Source organism: Lepus europaeus, chromosome 3 (assembly GCF_033115175.1).
Source record: "Lepus europaeus isolate LE1 chromosome 3, mLepTim1.pri, whole genome shotgun sequence".
In the NCBI taxonomy this organism is placed as follows: domain Eukaryota; kingdom Metazoa; phylum Chordata; class Mammalia; order Lagomorpha; family Leporidae; genus Lepus; species Lepus europaeus.
The window spans coordinates 127967772-127986416 of record NC_084829.1 but is presented as its reverse complement, the minus strand read 5'-3'; the positions used below and the strand labels follow the sequence as shown (position 1 = coordinate 127986416).

Sequence of the window (18645 nt, the reverse complement as noted above, 5' to 3'; positions counted from 1 at the left end):
ATCTGCATAGATATTTTGATTGATTTTTAACACCCCAGTGTTCTTCATCTCAGGTTACTATAAAGAACACATCATTATAGGTTTGATAATTTCTTAAGGTACAATTAAAAGTGTAAAGTCAGTCTATCAATTTTCCAACAAGTGTTTTCCAGCAAAAGGAATCTATTAAATAATGCTCTATTAGGACAAATGATATTAAAATACTTTATTCCATACTGCTCTTATCTAGTTTGCATTTAACATCTGTTCTTCCTGTTTAAGACAACTCTGCAGATAATATTTTTATTCTTCTAAGCCTATGGAAATGAGGTAAAGGTCAAAGGTTCTATTACAGTGTACAGCTATAAATTTTACCAATATCAGAACATGGCAGTACATGCTTGTTGCTGGTGGAATTTTAGAACGTTAGAACTGCTAAAAGATCCTTGTTAATATTCCTGTATTACTAGAGTAATGTAAGGGATTATGACATGGTACTACATATATACACTGATTTCTGGAAAAAATATGGAAAAGTGCAACACATATATATTTCATTCATGCAGAGTTTACTGAATCTCTATTATATTCCAGGCACTGTTTGTAGAGATATAATTGTAAGTAAAGCACAAAATCCATGTGCACATGGAGCTGAAGTATGTTGAACATACTATATAAAAAGGTATTGAAAATGTAGTGTCAAGTCATGATGTGTGTTTTGAAGTAAAATAAAAAGTAGGCCTCTTTGAGAAGACAGAAATTAAGCTGAAACCTTAAAAAAAGAAATTTAGTCATGAAAACTTAGAAGTTTTTTTGGGGGGGAGGAATTTGAAAGACCCTAATGCAAACAACTAAAGTGGACTGAAATTTGTCAGAAGTATCAGAGAAAGCATGGATGAGTAAGTCCTACACAAGACAGGATATTAAGGTTGAGAGACAGTTGCCCAGGTGAATTATGTGGATATAGGGGTAGTGGTGAGAGGAAGAAGCACCAGCAGGTAGAAAGAGCATTCATGCCAATGCCCAATGGCTAGAAGGATATGAGATCCCTCCATATTCACATCAATATATTTTTAATGCTTAAGAGAAAATATTTTTTAATATTTACTTGATTTTGGAATGATAATCCCTCATGTTTTTAGAGAAAGCCGAATTAAAATTCAGGCTATTGATAATTTGTCCACAAAAGTCTAATGATTGACTGAGACAGAATATTACTCCATGTTTTTCTTTCACCCACCCTTTCTCCTTCTCTTTCTCCCTCCTTCCCTTCCTCCCTCCATCCCTCCATTCCTCCCTTCTGTCTATATTTCTTTCTATTTGAGAGTGAGAAAGAAATGAGGTGAGGGTTGGAAAAAGAGGATCCACTGGGTCACTCCCCAGATGCCTGTATTGGCCTAACCAACCTGGTTTGAGAATGTAATCTAGTTCTCTCACAGGGACCCAACTCCTTGAACCATCACTGGTGTTTGCCAGACTTAGCACTTGTGGGAAGCTAAGCTGGAGTCAGCAAGCTGGAACCAGGACTCAGACAAGGTTCTTTGATGGGGGGAATGGGCATGGCAGCCGATGGTGTTAACCAGTAAGCCCAAATGCCCACTGTATACCTCAAGTTTTTGACTCCAACAGTGGACTTCATCTTTTCCATCACAAGTTTCTTTCACATTCACATTACTTGATGTGGTTAGCCTATTGAATGCTGTTTTTCTAGAAAGACTATAGTCCATCAGGATGTATGTTGAATATATTTTCAGTAAAATGTCTCTCGTGTTTCTGTATGAGCTCATGTCCCCTGAATAAATTCATGCCATCACAGCCTTTCCTCGTTTCATAATAAGAAAGTATTGTGCTGTTTGTCTCTAATGTTCAGGCAGAGAGGTGATTTATCACATGTTCATATATACATGTGTGTTTATGCTTGTGGAGCCCTGTTTGGTATTTCTGTCACCTGATCTTAATTTTGAAAGCCTGAAGTTATCCTTGTGTAGTCATCAGAGTGATTAGTACACTATGGATATATGAAAATGACCATGCTATTATGCTGTGCCCACTGTATCTTCTAGTACTGTCTGTACATTGTTAGTATGCAACCACTGAAAGAAATGGTATCTTTTTTTTCATTTATTAAACTTTTATTTAATGAATATGAATTTCCAAAGTACAGCTTATGAAAGAAATGGTATCTTAATAGTGCCTCTAGAGTTACAGTTATATGTAATAATATATGCATACATAATATAACCATAAGTATTCGTAGTAGTTTACATTCAAGAGTGAGGGAGTGGCCCCACAGTATATTTATTGGATGGGTTGTAGATGACAGAATTGATATTTTTATACATGTGCTCTTATATCTATGTGGTTATTCATTTTAGATGGTCACTATCTGCCTGTTTTGTTTAAAAGAGAATGTTTTGTCATTGTTAAATATACCTTGTTTATTATCACAGGTAAGTAAATTTTACCGGTTTATCACAATCTGGGTTTGCTTATCTGGAGACAAATGCGTTACAGCTGTTCTAGGAGTTTTATCTGTAAAATAGTTAACTATTTCAGTTAAGTTTATAAAGGGAGGATTTTTCATTTTCATTGAAAATAATTTTGACTTCTTTTTTTTTTTAAGTTTACTTATTTATTTGAGAGGTAGAGTTACAGACAGAGAGAAGGAGACTCAGAGAAAGGTCTTCCATCCACTGGTTCACTCCTCAAATGGCTGCTGCAATGGCCGGAGCTAAGCTGATCTGCAGCCAGCAGCAATGAGTTCCTGCTGGGTTTTCCATGCAGGTGCAGGGGCCCAAGCAAGTAGACCATCTTCCACAGCTTTCCCAGCTTGATAGCAGGGAAGTGGATAAGAAGTGGAACAACTGACACAGGAACCAGTACCCATATGGGATGTCACAAGCAGAGGCCTAGCCTATTATTCAACAGCACTGGCCTCTTGACTTCTTCTTCTTCTTTTTTTTTTTTTTTAAGTTCTACCATTTTATCTATGTTTTATTTTTGATTTTGTGATAGCAGTTAGTTAAAATGTGGTGGTGCTTTGAATATGTTATCCTGAGATTGCTAATATTGGTGGAAATATATTTTTGATAGTTTTGTCAACTTTATATTTTTCAACTTTTTTTTTTAATTAAAAAAGTCCATCTGAAAGGCAGGAAGAGAGTGAGAGCAAATGAGAGATAGAGAGAATACCTCCGTTTACTTGTTTACTCCCCAGATATTTATGATGGCTGGGGCAGGGCTAAGGCCAAAGCTGAGAGCCATGAACTCTGTTCAGGTCTTCCACATGAGTAGGAGGAACCTCATTACTTGAGCCATCACTGCCGTCTTCCAGGGTCTACGTTAGCAGGAAGCTGATGTCAGAAACCAGAGCCAAGACTCAAACCCACATACTCTGTTTAGGATGCTTAGCTAAATGCTGCTGCTATCAGCATGCTTCATGCTGTGCTGTGTTTCATACGTAAAGGTGTTACTTTGCTTACTGTTTTATTTCAAAACCAATTTAGAAGAATAAATTTTCTCGTTTGTCCAGATAACCAACAAATAAATACTGCTAACCAAAAAAATACCCGTGGGTGTCAGCTGTCCTGGTGTTGAAATAGTGCTGTGAATTAACTATGATGACAGGTCCTATCTCTCATTGGCACTTTCAAAGCTGACATCCTGTTACATGGATAGAAAAGATGGTAATTTTAAAGGAAATTTTGGGGGCAGTGATATGAATGGTCTTTAATAAGAGCTGGCATACTATTGCCTGTTGTCAAAGATGACCCATGGGTAAGAGTTTATTAGTGCATTTTCTTCTAAACTAAAAGTGACAGGGTATGCTTAAGGCTTTTTTTTTTTTTTTATGTTGCTGTTTGTTATAAATGAAAATTTCACTGCAGAATTCTTGTACTGAAGAGTATTGATCTATGTGTTCCCACAGCCAGAGGAAGAACAATAATATATGATGAAACAGAATTTACTTTGTCAAGACTTTAGCATTGCTTCCAGGTCATTTTGAGTAATGATAAAGTCTGGAGCCTCTGAAAGCCAATCTTTATTGACAAAGAAGTTTTCATAGAGATGAGATGAATACCAGATATTTTTGTTCAATGATTCCACAAAATTGAAGTATAAAAAATCTGAAATAGCTTCCAACAGAAAAGTACTAACTTTTTAATCTAATTATATTATAGATTTGTTTTGCTCATTCTCTTCCTTCTCTTCCTGTCCAAATCAAAGACCCACTTACATCTCTAATCAACTGACCCACAACAAACTCAAATTCTTTGGTTGCCTCAACTAACTCATGATTTCTATTCAGAATTGTTTTTGTATCACCTGTGACTTCAGTAGTATTTTAATTTTTTTTGAAAATCTAAAAGTACAGTTTTTGTTTGTCATCATTAATGTTTAGGCTTTTAAGTTACTATTATGACTACCAGTGTTGTAGTGCAGTGAGTTATGGCATCCCATTTGAGTGCTGGTCCAGGCCATTGCAGTCATTTGGAGAATGAACCAATGGATGAGAGATTCTCCTTCCCTCCCTCCCTCCCACTCTCTCTCCCTTCCTCCCTTCCTTCCTCTCTCTCTCTCTCTCTCTCTCTCTCTCTTCCTCCCTCCCCTCCCCCCACATCACTCACTCTCTCCCTCTTTCTCTGTAATTCTGCCTTTTAAATAAATCAGTATTTTTGCAAAATTAGGGTCAGCAACATTTAGCCATTATCAAAATGCTCCAGACATACAAGGTAAACAGTAAATTTATTCTCTATTTCCAGTGAAAAACAGACTCATAGCTGAAAATTGGGGTGAATATGAATCCATTTATTCTCTTAATTCAGAGTAGCTTCTTAACCTTACTCAGGCTTGGTTTTTAAAATCCTAAGAAATTCTGATTGATGTCAATACTTCCTTTGGTAAGACAGTATAAGCTAGTTAAAAAGTACTAGTATTTACTAAATATCTAACATGGTGTAGTTTGTTTAGCCAGTAAACTTAAGCATAACCATCTAAAATGTTTTTAGTTTCTTTCTACCAACACGTTTAAAACATATGATACACAGATTCAGGTCACACAAATTAAAATGTATCTTTGATTGATTTTAGCAGCTTAAATTTATGGACAATCTTATCTATAAGCCATTTAAAATAAAACTCTTAATAAAATTTCCCCATGTGGACATACAATATGTACACACATATAACATAGCATAGTAGACCAATATAGCAATTTTAATAATAGCTTTTAAAATCTTTAACTCTTTTTGTAGATTGCGAATTGATTTGAATTGCTTTTTGTTTTTAGTAACCTCAGTTAACCATACTTTCTCTCAGTTGGTACTGTTAATACATTATTGGCTTCATCTGTTTACAGAGCCATCCCAAAGTACTGAATACAATAAAAGTGGCTGGAAAAAGTCCATAGGAACCTATAGGAGGACAGCTAAACACAGAACCAACAACGCTTTAGTTTTATGAGCAGCAACTCATATATAACTGTGGATGACAAAAGACTTTATTTACTGACTTTCGTGATTGGAAGGCGAAGAGATAATGATCAAGGATCTGGATTTTTTTTTTTTTTAGTTCATTCTAATTAAGGAAACATGTTAGGAGAAGGTATAACTTAATCTTAGGGAATAGACAGAGTTTAGAATATGATAATATTGGAGAAAGGTGTTACCTTAATAAGTATCAGTGTGGATCAGAGGTAATCAGTGAGATCACAGCTTGTTTGGTCAGTGATGAGCCATTAGTGGAATCACTGGCTTACTACCAGGTAACTCCTAAGTGCGTGTAGAAAGGAAGGAGTCAAAACTAACTGCATTTGAACTTTTCAGATGCTCCTTTTACAGCAGTTATTACTTTGTGTTTCATATAAGAAGCCTATGTAGTTCATGTTTGTTTGCTTCAGAACAAAGCATGATTTTTACATAAAAATGCTTTTTCTCAGACCTAAGAAATAAAATTGTTGAAGCCCAAGCAGTTTGGCCCTGAAAGATGCAGAACACGGGTGATGAGCCATGTACCCCTTTCACTGATGGATGCAGTAAAGTTTGCAGACATAGCAGAGGTGGGGATGCCAGGTTTTTTTATTGTATCTGAATCAGTCTTTTTTCTTTCTCACTTAATTACTTAGTAAGGATGACTTTAAATTATATGAAATATTTTATTATTTTTTTTATTAAACTTTTATTTAATGAATATAAATTTCCAAAGTACAGGTTATGGGTTAAAATGGCTTCCCCCTCCCAAAACTTCCCTCCCACCCACAACCCTCCCCTTTCCCGCTCCCTCTCCCCTTCTAATCACATCATGATTCATTTTCAATTCTCTTCACATACAGAAGATCAGTTCAGTATATATTAGGTAACGATTTCAACAGTTTGCCCCCATATAGCAACACAAAGTGAAAAAAAATACTGTTGAAGTACTAGTTATATCATTAAATAAGAGTGTACAGCACATTAAAGACAGAGATCCCACATAATATTTTTTTAAAAAATTAATTAATTTTCTATGCCACTTCCAATTTAACACCAGGTTTTTTTTTTTTTTTCATTTCCAATTGTCTTTATATACAGAAGATCGATTCAGTATACAATTAGTAAAGATCTCATCAGTTTGTACCCACGCAGAAACACAAAGTGTAAAAATACTGTTTCAGTACTAGTTATAGCATCACTGTACATTAGACAACACGTTAAGGACAGATCACACATGGGATGTAAAAGTATTTGTAATTTGACCAACTTTCTAGTATAGTATGATAGTATTTTTCTACATGCCAGTTTAAAATTTTCTGCATTTTTTTTATATTAGAGCGATGACATTGGGAAAGAGGAATATATGAAATACTTTACTAATAATTTTACTAAGTTTGTGGGTAAAGGTGATAGAATTCCTGGCTTGAGACCTTTAGGAGTCCACTTAATACCATCTAGTATTATTTTTAAATTAGTTTTCAAAGCCAGTTGTCAGACTCATGATTTAATGCACAGGTTTTTTTTTTTTTTATTATTATTTAAGGTAACTTGAAGCCTCATTTTCTTCGTTTTTATTGTGAAAGTATTCAACTTGACAAAAGTTTGAAGTTGAGAAAATGCAATTTAAACACTCATGTTTTATAAAATCTGGTATACAATTAAAGTCTTAGAATGTATTGATAATCCACATACTGATTGTCCCCAGATACTTCATTTTTTAAGATTTATTTTATTTATTTGAAAGAGAGTTACAGAGAGAAGTAGAAACAGGGAGAGAGGTCTTCCAGCTGCTGGTTCACTCCCCAAATTGTTGCAATGGCTGGAGCTAAGCCAATCTGAAGCCAGGAGCCAGGAGCTTCTTACAGGTCTCCCACATGGGTAAAGGGGTCAAAGGACTTGGGCCATTCTCTGCTGTTTTGCCACACACTTTAGCAGAGAGTTGGATGGGAAGTGGAGCAGCCAGGACTCAAACTGGCACCCAAATGGGTTGCCAGTGCTGAAGGCCAGGGCTTTAACCCACTGCGCCACAGCGCTGCCCATCCTCCCCCATACTTCTTTAGTAGGACAGCACTTAAGTTGGTGGATAGTGAATGTCACAAATTTGGAGGAGAATGCAAATTGTGTCATGTTTAAAATTTTTTCCTTTGCTCCCCTTGGGTATGATGAAGGAAACATTTGGAATCTCCTCTCACTCATAGTGCCTACTTGGAATTCAGATGAGTTAGTGTTGAAGATGTCTGGCACACATGTATTCTAAGTAGCAAAAGCATACTAGTTGTTCTTGTTTCAAATAGTATGCTGATGTACAACCAGACAGAGTACTTACGTGAATTGTTCATATGATGCATTTAGGAAGGCTTCTTCAAAGTTGAAAAAACATGAAAAGTAATGGTCATATTTATGTTTATTTAAAAGTAGTAGAGAAATGATGTCTTTTAAATTTAGTATGGCTATTGACTGGTCTGTATTGTTACTGACCTAAACTGTCTACTTCTGGAGATCATTATTTTCAATAGTTTCCCTTATTATTTTTCTCTTCTTCTGAGTTTCTTTATAGCCTCTCTACCAAAGTGGGAAAATGTAGTACATGTTTTTGCCCAAGTAATTATTTTCATTTCATTATTTTCTTTTCTCAGTTTGTTGTAAACATAAAAATGCAGTGAGAGTCTTTCCCAAAGGATGTCTGAGTGCGTTTCCTGAGGTTATTCACATGTTTAGGTCAATATAATATTTAACAGTTGAGGTCACTGTGCTTTAGAGTGAATCTTTGGGAAGCTGGCTTTCATTGGAGCTTTCTTTAAAGAATTTGCTTGTCAAGGAGGAAACAGAATCATTTGCATGCCAAATGATGCTTGTTGGGGAGACTGATGGAATTTAACTCAAGAATACTAATAGTAGACGTATACTGTCCTTCCAAGCCTTTCAGTCTTCTTCCTGTGGAGTTTCTGATCAATGTAATTTATGTAATTTGGGCCCACTTTTACCTAGGGACTTATATATACTTCATAGACCAACAGTTTCTTTGCAATTTATATTCACCTCCCTTTTCACATCTTTGTGTTTTCTTATTTCGAACAAAGAAACAAAACAGCAGAGTCAATTTGAAGTAAGATATTTCCTTCTCTCTGGGTTCCTTGGCAACTTCATTGCAAAATCATCTAGCAGCCTTTGTTGAGTATTTAATGTTAACAAGCAAGGGGGAGTGGCATTGTGGAGCAGCTGCCTCATGGGACATCAACATCCCATATCAGGGCTGGTCCACTTTGGATCCAGTTCCCTGCAAATGCACCTGGGAAGGCAGCAAAAGATGACCCAAGCACATGGGCCATTGGAATGAGCCCCCTTTTCTTTGGTTTTTTTTTTTTTTTTTTTTTGGTGGGGCAGGGAATGCAAGAACTTCATTGAGAGAAAAGTACAGTGAAATTTTTGAAAGCTTGAGAGAGAGAGAGAGGGACAGAGAGAGAGAGAGAGAGAGAGACCTTAGACACCTCCCCTCAGGCGCAGGACCAAGTTCAGAGTGGATTCTTTCTGGATTTTGTATTCAGGCTGCTTCTTTCTTTCATCCAGTCAGGTGTTTAGCATAGATCTGCATGGCACCTCTGGGCCAGGCCTCCCTTATGGATAGCCAGACCCAGAACTCCATTCCAGTCTCTCACATGGGTAGCAAACCAAATGGCTTCTGGTTTCAGCCTGGATCAACCCCCAGGGGTTCTTTGGGGAGTGATTGAGCAGTGGAATATCTCCCTGTGTGGTCTCTCTTTCTTTCTCTGTTACTCTTTCCAATAAGTAAATAAGTCTCTAAAAAACAACAAAACAAGAATAAGCTCTAAAAAGTACTAAAGAGATATCATACTTTGCCTCAGCCTTCAAATAGCTTATAATTTAATCATATAGGAAGTATAAAATTATTGACTGTCTTGTCACCAAATTTTGGTCACATTTTTAGTCTGACAAGGAGAAAATGGATTCCCTAACAAATAAAAAATACCTTACCAAAGCAACTCTTCATGAAAATCCTTTATCCAGTAATGTGGTAGATAATGTTATATGGGGAGTGTTCTAGACTGTTAATTGAACAGAAACTCTGCTGCTCACAGATTGAAATCAATGAGTGAGGGCAGAGAGATAATTCAGTGTTCAGTAGTATATTGAGTAAAAATGATGATGTAAGTGTTTAGATGGAACATTACTGCATCCTTTGTAGTCTGGAATCTCTTTCACTCTTTTCCAGTTCATCTTCAAGGGAGTCAGTGTTAGCAAGGTTCCCTTCAGTATATGACCTACAAGTGAGTTTGTATTTAGCTTTGCAGTTAGCATAAATTGTTTGCCATTGAATTGTACACATCTCAAAAAGATTTGGCTAATAGACATTCAGGTCAGGAATCTGGAACTCATAGTACATAGAAACATGCAGAAATCAGAAAATAATCATGAAATGTTAGGTAGAAGTCTTAAAAAGAAGGAGGACAATAATGTACTTACTTTGTATGAAAAAAATCAGTGAAAATGAAATTGTTCAAAATTTAGCACAGAAAGCACTTTCCTTTCCATCTCGGTTAAGATAAATGATATATTTTTTTCTCATTTTCTAAGAAACATTTAGTTTAGTACAAACTTAAAGCAAGTATAGATTAGCAAACAGAGTACAGATAGATAAACATTTATGTCTTAAGACATGAATTAAATCAAATGAAGATGAAGTGGTCCTTAGCATGGATTATACTTAGTTCAGAAAGTAGTTTTTAGGGAGAAAAAAAAGGGAGCATTATATCATGTCAGTATTAAAAATGAGGAATTGGTTGACTGAATATTGGACAGAGATTAAATAATATAGTAAAATAATATAGTAAAATATGTGGAAGCTTTTCACAACATATCAAAGTACAACAACCTCTTATGCACAATTGCCTTGTTGTAATGTTTGATTTTTTTGAGAAATTATGCTGCATTGATGCGTTCTCATCCTGTAGGAGTTACAGGGACAGAGTTTCTTTTAAATTTCTTTTAAATTTTACTTTTATTTTAAAAATTTTATGTGTTTATTTGAAGGAGTTACAGGGAGGGAGGGTGCGGGTTCATGTGGGAGAGGGAGAGTAAAGAGAGAGAGAAAGAGAGAGAAAGAATGAGAGAGAGAATCTTCCATCTGCTGGTTTAGTCCCCAAGTGGCCACAATATCCAGGAGTAGGGCAGCCAAAACCAGGAGCCTGGGATTCCATCCAGGTCTCCTACATGAGTGGCAGGGGCCCAAGCACTTGGGCCAACTGCCACTGCTTTCTCAGATCAGAAGTGGAGCAAACAAATCTAGAGCAGGTGCTCATGTGGAATGCTGGCATTAAAGTGGGCAACTTAACCTTCTGTGCCACAACACTGGCCCCTCTTTTTAAACTTTAGTAAGAAGCATAGAAGATATGTTTCCTTTGTTCTCCACTTTCTTCTTTCTGAGTTCTAAACTAAGGAAACATTTTGTTTTTCTTCCATTTTGTGTAATTAAGAATCTTAAATTTAGTTGTAATGGTGTAGAATCTGTCATTGTTTTCCAACAAAGAAACAACAAATTAAGAATTACCTTTATCCTAGTGAGAAAGAAATCCTACACACGGTTCTTTACATTTTCTTGATTACTTTTGGCATTGTCTTTCATCTTCTTGAACATATGGTAGATGCTATTGCTACTCTTCTTAACATAGTACTATCTCCAGCACTTCCGTCACATACAGGAAAATATGAGAGTCAGTCATTTTTCTGGTCCAAAGGCCTTAAATGATACATCTGCTGGCTACCACTCCATCTTTTCCCTTTCACTCACTTGCTTCGTTAATCTGCAACATACTTGCTTACTCACACAGGCATGCTCCTTTCTTAGGGCCTATACACTTGCTTCTCTCTCCATTTTCCTTACTTTTTCTCAAAAATATGCAAGCTTTCACAGTCTTCCTCCATTCAGGTTTCTTTTTCTTGAATTTCCAATAGGATATCTTACTCATAAGTTAGATGTCTTTTTAGCACAGTCAGGTTTCTGTTCAGTTCTTTTCAAAATACCTAAAGGCCAAATGGCAGTTATTTTCTAGTACAGATTTTATTTCATGTTTTCCCTAAAATTATTTAATTTTTATGTTTTTTAAAAAATCTTTATGTTATGCTTTCTAAGTATGAACAGGATAAAACAGTTATCTCAATATTTTTAATTTGCTTGGATTGCAACAAATAGAAATAACTTTCTGTTTCTATTATTCATTTATCTGTATATTATTACATATGCTTTGGGCATCCAGCCCTTTCTTTACCTTCACTTCTACCACTTTGTCTATGGCAGCATCTTCTTTTCCCCATACTTTTATCAAAACCTCCTTATTGGTCTCCCTTCATCTGTACTTACCTCTTCCAAATCGGTCTTCACATAGCAGCCAGAGTGCCTTCCTGAAACAGAGTAAGTGAGAATATGCTCTCCCTAGCTCATGCAGTGTCACTACCAGAAATCTCATCATAGTTGCTGGGGCCCTGTTTGATCTAGCAGTACTCATCTTCTTCAATCTCTCATGTGATTTGCCCTTGCTCACCATATTCAAGCAACTGTGGCAATCTTTCACATGCCCTAATGAACCATTTTCTCTACTACTTTAGAGTCTTTACTTTTTTCCTTTTTTTAAAAAAGTCTACTTACTTATATATTTATTTATTTGAAAGGCATAGTGACATTGAGAGGGACGTCAGGTAGAGAGGAATCCTCTATCTGATGGGACACTCCTAAAATGGTTCCTATACCAGGTCTGGGTTAGGAAGAAGCCAGGAGCCACAAACACCATCCTGGTCTGCCACATGTTGACAGCGACCCAAGTATTGAGCTACCATCTTTTGCATTCTCAATTGCATTAGCAGAAAGCTGGATCAGAATCAGAGTAGTCAGGACTCAAATCAGCACTCCAGTATGGGATACCAGCATAGCAAATGGCAGCTGAACATATTGTAACCCAATACCACGCATCATTTGAAAGTCAGAGAAATTGAGACAGACCTATACAAATAGACAGAGATCTTCCACCTGGTGGTTTACTTTCTAAATGACTCAACAGTCATGGTTGCAGCAAGCCAATGCCATCCAGATGTCACACAGGTGTGACAAGGACCCAAGTGCTTGAGCCATCATTTGCTGTATCCCAAGGTACGCACTAGCAGGAAGCTAAAATTGGGAGTAGAGCTGGGTATGTAGAAGCATGAAGAAAGACGTCTACCTTAAACTTTACACAAAAATCCACTCAAAATGGGTTAAAACCTAATTCTATGACCCAATACCATCAAATTATTAGAGAACACTGGGGAAACCCTGCAAGACATTGGTATAGGCAGAGAGTTCTTGGAAAAGACCCCAGAAGCACAGGCAATCAAAGCCAAAATTGACAAATGGGGGGATTACAGCAAATTGAGAAGCTTCTGCACTACAGAGGAAACACTGCTGAATGTTTCCTTTGCAGTGAAGAAAGTGAAGAGACAATTGACAGAATGTGAGAAATTATTTGCAAACTATGCAACTGATGAATGAATCAATAAAGAGCTCAAGAAACTTAACAACAACAAAACATACAATCCAGTTAAGAAATTGGCTAAAGGACTTGAAAGGTCATTTTTCAAAAGAGGAAATCCAAATGGCCAACAGACATATGCAAAATGCTTAGGATCAGTAGCTGTCAGGGAAACACAAATTAAAGCCACAATGAGGTTTTACTGCACTCCAGTTAGAATGGCTCTCATACAGAAATCAACAAACAACAGGGCCAGAGCTGTGGCTCCCTTGGTTAGTAATCCTCTGCCTGCGGCACTGGCATCCCATTTGGGTCCCAGTTGCTCCTCTTACAGTCCAGCTCTCTGCTGTGGCCTGGGAGGGCAAGGTAGGACGGCCCAAGTGCTTGGGCCCCTGCATCCGCATGGGAGACCAGGAGGAAGCACCTGGCTCCCGTCTTTGGATCTGGGTAGCTCTGGCCATGGCGGCCATTTGGGGAGTAAACCAACGGAGGGAAGACCTTTCTTTCTGTCTCTCTCTCTCACTGTCTATAACTCTGCCTGTCAAATAAAAAAAAATTCAGGTGAGGATGTGGGAAAAAGTATCCTAATCCACTGTTGGTGAGAATGTAAGCTGGTACACCCACTGTGGAAGAAAATATGGAGATACCTCAGAAATCTACCATATGACCCAGTGTAGAGAACACTATTGAAAAACACGTTTGGATTAGCATCAAATATTGACTATAATACAGTACTCTGGAGAGAAGAATTCTGAAATGAGACTGAAATTATACTTTCAGATACTACTGTGGAGGAACTTGAATGCCAGATTGAGAAATTTTGGTGACCTTTGGTAATGTGGGAGAATTTTACTCCCATCACTCTCTCAGATAACCAGCATTGTAGATGAGGGCATGGTGAGTCCTCAAGGAATAAGTTTAGGGGTCTCTAAGAATCCATGTCCAAGTTTGAGATGGTGAAGAGTTCTTGGCAGGCTGTGATGGAGAGAACCAGTCAAGAATGGGAGCTTGTGGCAGAAGGATCATTAACAACACTATGGAAAGGCGGGAGGATGAGGTGTAGAAGATGACTTTTAGTCTGGGATACGAGGTAAATTACAGTGTTAAGAGAATTAATTTGGAATACATGTAGAAGAGGTTTTTTGGAGAGCATGCATGATCACTTCCATTGTGAATTTTTATTGAGGCACTAGAGGAATGTTTAGGTATAACATCATCAGGTATATGGGTAAGTCTTATACTAATTGTAGGGTATCAAATAAGGATTCAATCATGACAAATTGAGCAATAAATACTTAGTACATAGAAATTTTTTGTATTTTTCAAGCTTTCATTTCATAGCCTTTAGCCAGTATTATTAGAAGCTTTCATGTTGTTACAATTAGGATAAAAGCAAATGTTTTTAATTAAATAGAAATTTTTTTTTCTTATTCAACAAATTTTTTATTGAGCAACCAACTGCATACTGAGTCCCTCTGATAGGCACCAAGGTATAGAACTGTGAACAAGACATGATGCCAACCTCTTTGGAACTCACAATTTTAAACTACATGGGTTAAGCCACTGGCTGCAATGCCAGTATCCCAAACGAGTGCCAATTCTTCTTTTTTTCTTTTTTAATTAAACATTTATTTAATGAATATAAATTTCCAAAGTACAGCTTATGGGTTACAATGGCTTCCCCTTCCCAAAACTTCCCTCCCACCTGCAACCCTCCCCTTTGCCGCTCCCTCTCCCCTTCCAATCACATCATGATTCAATTTCAATTCTCTTTATATACAGAAGATAAGTTCAGTATATGTTAGGTAACGATTTCAACAGTTTGCCCCCATATAGCAACACAAAGTGAAAAAAAAAATACTGTTGGAGTACTAGTTATAGCATTAAATAAGAGTGTACAGCACATTAAAGACAGAGATCCCACATAATATTTTTTTAAAAAATTAATTAATTTTCTATGCTATTTCCAATTTAACACCAGGTTTTTTTTTTTTTTGTTTCATTTCCAATTATCTTTATATACAGAAGATCGATTCAGTATATAATTAGTAAAGATCTCATCAGTTTGTACCCACGCAGAAACACAAAGTGTAAAAATACTGTTTCAGTACTAGTTATAGCATCACTGCACATTAGACAACACATTAAGGACAGATCCCACATGGGATGTAAGTACACAGTGACTCCTGTTGCTGACTTAACAATTTGACACTCCTGTTCATGTACTAGTGGTTGAACTCTGTAATTAACACACAATTATTCTTAGGTGTTTAAATTTTAACTGAAAAGTGATCCCTGTTAAATTTAAGAGTGGAAAAAGAGAGGGAGGAGATGTATAATTAAATAGAAAATTTAAAAAGAGAATCCTGACATAATCAAATACGATGTCATTATTTTTCTTTATAGCTGACATTATATGCATATTAAAACACATGTATGATACACAATGTGTGTAAATATTTTCCTTTGATGTTTATATAGACTTCTGGCTGGATTTGGGCAGCTGTTTGTGTGGTCATCTTTTCCCTCCTTTTTGTAAACATGTTACCTCACAGAAATGAACAAAACTCTCTATAAAGTCTCCACTTTCTCTGCCCTTCAGAATCTGATTGCTCCTGGAAATAATGCTCTGAGACCTGTCTTCCTCCCCCAGCAATTTGCTAAATGGATGGAAGGATGGGGGGAGTGGAGGCAGAGTAGGGGTCTTTTCTAGAACTTTTGGCGTATCTTACTTCTCAATGTCATTCACTGTCGCTGGTGGTCGGAAAATATTTACTTAAGGGGAGATAAGGAGGTCCCACCTGCACTTGCCATAATTTTCCTATGTTAAAACTCCCAGTTGGTTTGACATTTTTGTGCATTGTGCAAGATTGCTAAAAAATAGTTACCATGACCAGACTGGTTGATGCATGGTAATGATTAAAAGCAGGGTGTTTGGAATTCAACAAGGATGGTAGAAATGCAAGATGTCAGAGAAGCCATATATTAAAGAGAATTTGAATTGGAAACTGAATCCCAGTCTGCCACTGGGAACATTTTGATCATTTTGATTTATTAAACTTTTATAACAGCATTCAGACAGAGCTGAATTAAAACCTTTAGTCTTGGATAGTTTATGGTACACTAACCACTGTGTTACTGGTATCATTTTTGAAGGATCTCTTAGCAATCAGTAAAGAGGAAAAAACTGGTGTGTGAAGCAGTTATTTCAAATGGCAGTTTTCATTTATATTCTTGCATCCAGCTTTAAGTTCTTTTTTTTATTTGCACTGTGTCAGAGACAAACACGTTTTGCAATTCGAACTTATGAAGTACCTTAAAGTTTTGAATTTTAATATTGAACATGCTTGAAATTCTGATTGATAATTTCACATTGAAATATTGCATTTACACATGCTTTGTGTTGTATATCTTTGTGTGTGTCCTTATGTACACATAGGAATCTGTGTCCTCTATGTCTAGCTTTGTGTTTTTGAGTTTTACAGTTAACATTCACATAGAAATGCTAATGCAGTTCTGAAGCTTTACTTATAAATAAACAGTGCATTTCCCTACAACTGTTGGAATCTTATACATCAGATCTTTTAAAAATTATTGTTCAGTGTCAGCAACTGTAGGTAGTCTTTTCTGAACACTAGTTCTGCAGTAAAGAGAAATCAATTACTATTAGAGAGGCACTGTGGGTAAAAGGCATTACAGGTTCACACTTGGTTTTGCAGCCGAGAGAGGGTACTTAGCCATGAATCAGGAATGATGCAAAAGATGGATGAGACAGAGTTCAAGGAGCAGTAATGTGAGGGTCCAGGACTATCATTCCAAGCTGTCTCAACAGTAATGATGGATGGTTTCGTGGCAAGAAGTAATAATATCAGATGATGAAAGATATATCTCAGCATCTTGAGCCACAGCATACCATCTACCTGATGGAGTTGTGGGGCATAATGATTCCTGATTTGCAACCAAACGGGTTTGCTGCATTTAGCAATCCAAATTTTTGGCAGCTGTGAAGGAAGCAAGTAGCATATCAAACACTCCTGCACATTGTAAATTTAATTACCTCATATTTATGCATAGTAGTTGTTGACAGGAACTTGTAAGCTATGCTAATATGGTAGGTAATTTGTTACCTCCAGAAATCACTTTCCATGTGTCTTCTGATCATTATCATGAAACATGATAAATGATCTAGCCCATGAGGTATAAATGAAAATGAAATGGATAATTGGATTCTATGTCTAAATTGTGGCTGGAATAGTCACAGCAATTATAATTGAATTTATCTCATAAAAATGCATTTGGCAATTTATCACTGACCTTTCATCATGTGGAGCCTATGGTGTAAGAAACCACTCTCACTATAAAACATTATCATAATTTTTAAAAAGTTCTCCATACTTACAATTTTGTTTTCTTGCCTTATCCTCCCACATATTTTTAGAGTATCATACTGAGCTATAATGAGTCTAAGCAATTAATACAAATAATCTTATTTTTATACTGAAAATTAAATGTTTGCTGTTAACAATGGAATGGTGTAGGAAGAGTACAAGATACCATGAGAATGTTTTCATGAATACATTGTCATTGCCTGCACACATCTTTCTGGCAATGATGAATGTGTGTGCTGAAGGTGTTTCTTAGAAGAGGATGTTTCTGAAGTGCTAGAATAAGGTAGTTTTGTTCTTTCCATTTAGAGTTGGTTTTAAATATTCTCAGACTTTGGTCATTCTCCTTCCCTTCTCTTTCATTTATTCTAAATAAAAAATTTTATAAATGTGAAACAACTTATTGATTGATTTGATTAATTTTTTTGAGCAAATAACACTGGTTATTCATTTGGCAAGGACCTAAGTACATGAGCCAATCCCTGCTGCTTCCCAGGAAGCTGGTTTGAAAGCCGAGTAGCTGGGATTTGAACCAGGTACTCCTACATGAACTGCAGATGTCCCAAGCTGTGACTTAACTGCTGCTCTAAACCCCTACCCCAGATACAGTCTTTAATCTATTATTGTTACAAATGTAGCTATCAGAGTATCTAGTTTTCAATTTAAAATCCAATATCCTTTTTAAACCTTATTCCAGATTTCCTTTTTCCTCTATGGCTTCTTTTTGTGAGATTTGAGAAGTTTATAAAACGTCTCTTAATCCTGCTACTTTTTATGTCCAACTGCAAAAAAAAAAAAAAATCTATTCCAGATTTAGTTACCAACAAATATATGAAAATTTTAAAAATTATTGGACTTTAAAAATTATTGGAGTTTGAGATATGTTAATAAATTGGAAAAGTCCTTAGAATTTTGTTTTTCTTCTTGAATTCTTTACCTGAAATTTCTTCTACTTCCATATCCATTGGCAGTGAAGGTATGTTAACTCTAATTGGTAAGGCTGCTTTAGAAACTTAGTGATACAGCAGAGTGAGCATCTTTTTTTTAACTTTTATTTAATAAATATAAATTTCCAATGTACAGTTTATGGATTACAATGGCTTCCCCCTCCCTTAACTTCCCTCCCACCCGCAACCCTCCCCTCTCCCGCTCCCTCTCCCCTTCCATTCACATCAAGATTCATTTTCAATTCTCTTTATATATAGAAGATCAATTTAGTATATATTAAGTAAAGATTTCAACAGTTTGCACCCACATAGAAACACAAAGTGAAACATACTGTTTGAGTATTAG

The 18645-nt window shown here is 36.4% G+C and overlaps 1 protein-coding gene across 5 annotated transcripts in view; it reads left to right on the top strand.

Moving 5' to 3' along the window:
- PTPRK (protein tyrosine phosphatase receptor type K) overlaps positions 1-18645 on the top strand; it is a 592149-nt gene that overhangs the window by 309836 nt on the left and 263668 nt on the right. The gene's annotated exons all lie outside the window — the stretch shown is intronic.